Below are 4,278 nucleotides of genomic sequence, written 5' to 3'. Positions count from 1 at the left end.
ACAGATAAAACAACAAATATACGATGAGTCTTAAAATCAATAATAAGCTTTAAAAAAAAAAAAAAACCATGGGCAAGCAATTATAGATTAAGCTAATATAAGCACTAAATGAAGAACACGCTCAGATTACTGAACTGAGAATTTTGATCCCTAAAATTCTCATAACTCTAGCTTTATACCCAGATTTTACCAACATCACTTCTCTTACCCTTCAAGTCACTGTTCGAGGAAAAGACAGCACTCAGGTTAAGCAAAGTCCGGTTGGGATTCCATTTCAAGGAAGTAAAGTTATGCCCAAGTAATGACCAAATGCAATGGTTGTCGGAGATTGGGGACAAGGACAACCTGAATCAGCAAGATTGTTGAGACAATAGAAAGGGAATAAATGGCAATGGAGATAGTGGTGGTGGAAATTAGATTAAGAACAAAACAGGGGAAGAATTTGATAGTGACTAGAAGAAGGTTCTAAAACAATATGTGAAAAGAATTGTGAATAGAGATGATGAGGGATAATAGTAGAGGAAGTAATGGCTGAAAAGTATGAAAACTAAAATGAATTTGAGAGGTTCAGGGCCTGGAAATGATGGAGGAGGTGTAGGATATACACCTAGCTGTGTGTACTCATACCCTGATTGTTGCATTAGAGGGGGACCTGGTGAGGCCTAGTTTCCTGGAGGGTGATAAGCCTGCTGCGTGTAATTAGCTGACATTGATGGGTTTCTTAGTGATTCTCACTAATGATTTCATTGATCAATTCTTTTGGCAGACTCAATTTGTTCCTTTGTTCCAGTCATATATACTGTCCTTTCAGTCGATGTGTCACCGGGTGGAAGATGTAGGGGTATGATCTGAATATGAGCTCTAGACCTGCTCTGCATGTTGTTAATGGTCTCACCACCCTTACCAATGATCAAAGCAACCTTGTTGTTTGGAACCTTAATTGAAAACTGTTCGGTTCCATGTTGCATAGAAGTAAAACCCCGAGCTGCATATGAACCATATCCTCCAGCATCCGTCTCTGAAATTACATCCTTAATTAGCTGCTCTGCCCGGGTAATGTGCTCTATTGTACCCGTCAACTCCACCTCCCTTGTCTGAGAATAAAGGTTAGCATCCATATCTTTTGTTATTTGAATTTTGGCCCCTGACTGAAGTTGAAGATATTTTGTAGTTTCTTCTCCTTTCCCAGTAATCACACCAACCTTGCCATTAGGTATATCCATTCTTCTTGTTGTGTCATGGAAACTGTAATAAGGACCTGGTTGTGAAGCAAAAGGAACCGAACCAGCTTGTGCATTTGCGATTGGTTGCCCTGAAGGTTTTTGTGCAAAATCAAAAGTGGGAGGGGCATCAGAGAGGTCTTTGAGGTGAGGGCGCTAGGTCTCTGCATCGTTTACATGGCGGGCAACGATTTCTTGGGCTTTCAGCTTGGCAAACTCTATCTCATCTAGCTTTCTCTTGCTGTTACCGTCACCTTCTGATCTCAACTGTTGTTCTTCGCCCATGGAAGAAGCACTTCTAAGGCCTAAAAAAAAATCTTGTTTTCTTTGATAGCCACAAAGTAGGGGCATTTTATTTTTTGATTCTTATTTTGAACTACGTTATGACCTAATCCCTTTCTACATGGATACATAGGCAACCTGATCAATTCAGGTTTCGGTCGCAACCTTTTAGAAAAATAAAAGTAATAATCCTTTGAACCCCAAGTGGGCGAACTACGCAGATCTGATTCCCATTTCATCAGGGATACGTAGGCAGTCTGGAGAGTCTAGATTCGGTCTAAATAAATGCAAACACACCAATGTTTTAACTTGTTTAAACCTAAGCCTACCTGAAAGTCCTTCTGGTGTATTTAGGCCCAGGTTTGTAGAGAAACAGAAAGAAAGAAAAATGATGGAGTCTTAGACCCGCTAGACTGAAAACCCGAAATGGCGATCTAGGCAAAAGTTAGGGTCATTTATCCGCTAAGTTGAAAATTCGAAAGGGCGACTTAGGCAAAAATCAGGGTGCTGAGCCTACTGGATGGAAAATCTGCAAGGGCAGACAGTCCAGGCAATAATTAAGGCATACGGTCTGCCAAATCAAAAACCTAGAAAGGCGATTTGGTCATGGTGGTGACTTCATGCAGAAATGACAGAGTTGTCAAAAGCCAGTTGAACTTTCTTTTTTCTTTGGCATTACTTCAATGTCTGAGTAAGTGCCAGTAGAACTTTCTTTGATACTTTTTGACTTAGGGAGGTTGAAACCAAGCAATCTAAAGAGATAATAACCATGACTGAAATATCGGAAAGAGGAATGAAACGTCTTTAAACACGATATTCAAAAGACTCTAAGAGTGGTTGACTTTTACCATCTTTAAAACACTTATCAGTCTAAGAAGCAGACTCAGTCTCCCTTAGTGTTAAAGTCACGTGTTTTTTAAAGTCCTCGTTTGTCGCTTGTCAAAGTCTTTTCTTTGTCGATTCGAGTTCAAGTTTTGAAGTCTTATTTGTAAACGTTCTCCCAAAGCCGGGGTGATGAATAAAAAAAAATAAAAACCTCAGAGAAGCAGAGAATTTGTGGCTCCTGTGGACAATGTGAAACCGAGCAGAGTTCAGAAAGTGACAGACTCTTAAGTTCCTTTGCAGCATCAGCAGAGGGCAGAGATGAAGAGAATTTTGAGCAGAAGTATGTTTTTGTACTTGAGTGAAAACTTTGTAAATCCAAGTGTATTAATGAAAGCCTTTGGCCTGTTCTTTTTGTGTTGCTCTCTAAAGAATTTTGTTGTGGAAGTAATCATAATAGGGGCATCTTTTATGCTTGCGTCATAAAAGATGTCAAGCAAACAATGATATTTGAGATGGATATTCTCCTCAAATAGAAATTAGAGTAGTCTAAACACTTTTTGAGATGAACTCCTCAGTCAAGTTGTTCTCCATTCGAGTCAAGTTTCTTTGAAAAATCTTATCCCCAGCGGAGTCTAAAATTCACTCCTGCCATTTTCAAACTTCAGCAAGATGCTATCCACCTGAAAAGAGTTGCAACTTGAAAATTTCTTCAAGTCACTTGAGTTTAGCTTTAGGCAAAGATCATACATTTTCATTTTTCTCTTTGAGAGATGATTCTTTCATCGGTGAAGTCGATATGAGGCAATCTTTTTGAGTTGTTTTTAATAAGGGAAGAGATTATTAGATCCCGTGATTCGTGGTCTAGTCCTTTTCTTCCATCTTCTAAAAAAAATACCTTTGGTTCACATTTGACAAAATTTCAATCTATAAACTCTTTGAGTGTTTGGTTTTGTACTTGTATGGAGCAGGTTTATGCGGCACTATATAAGTTTAAGATGATCCGCAATGTGTCGCTACCTAATTGGTTAGGAGTCAAGCATATCTGCGAAGAGGTTCATATCAAACTAGTTTGTGCAAAATCATATGAATCTAAGTTTATATAGAGCTAGTTTATGCGGCACCATATAAATTCGGGGTGATTCGCTACCTTGAAAGAGAGGAGTCAGAGTTACTCAGATTGCTAAACAGATGGATTTTCAGCAATGGTCTGTACAGCAATCGCCCTGGTATAAGTTGAATCAAGATTTACATGGAGCTGGTTTATGCGGCACCATATAAATTTGGGGTGATTCGCTATCTTGAAAGAGAGGAGTCAGAGTTACCCAGATAGCTAAATAAATGGATTTTCAGCAATGGTCTATATAGCAATCGCCTTGGTATAAGTTGAATCAAGATTTACATGGAGCTGGTTTATGCAGCACCATATAAATTTGGGGTGATTCGCTACCTTGAAAGAGAGGAGTCAGAGTTACCCAGATAGCTAAACAGATGGATTTTCAGCAATGATATGTATAGCAATCGCCCTGGTATAAGTTGAATCAAGATTTACATGAAGCTGGTTTATGCAGCACCATATATGATTTGAAAAAAGTTTTGACCTTTTGAACCTAAAAAAAAAAAAACTCTTTGAGTGTTTGGTTTTATACTTGTTCATATGGATCTGGTTTATGCAGAAGTAGAAGCAGAATCATACGAATCTGGATTTGCATGAAGCTGGTTTGTGTGGTGCCATAATTGTTTTGAAAAAGTTTGGTTATCTCATATATAAAAAAAATGCTTTGAGTGTTTGGTTTTATGCTTGTTCATATGGATTTGGTTTATGCAGAACCATACGAATCTAGATTTACATGGAGCTGGTTTATACAGCACCACACTTAAAAAAAAAACTCTTTGAGTGTTTAGTTTTATGCCTGTTCATTTGGATCTGGTTTATGCAGAATCATACGAATAT

The 4,278-nt window shown here is 38.4% G+C and overlaps 1 pseudogene; it reads right to left on the bottom strand.

Annotated features, from left to right (window-relative positions):
• Positions 1-452: 452 nt before the first annotated feature.
• On the bottom strand, positions 453-1,505 carry LOC143891092 (uncharacterized; annotated as a pseudogene).
• Positions 1,506-4,278: the final 2,773 nt, after the last annotated feature.

This window comes from Tasmannia lanceolata, unplaced genomic scaffold (genome assembly GCF_043159265.1).
Source record: "Tasmannia lanceolata isolate RefF3 unplaced genomic scaffold, GAP_Taslan_0.1 ptg000013l, whole genome shotgun sequence".
Taxonomy (NCBI): Eukaryota; Viridiplantae; Streptophyta; class Magnoliopsida; order Canellales; family Winteraceae; genus Tasmannia; species Tasmannia lanceolata.
The sequence above is the reverse complement of the archived record's forward strand: the minus strand, read 5'-3'. Positions and strand labels throughout refer to the sequence as shown.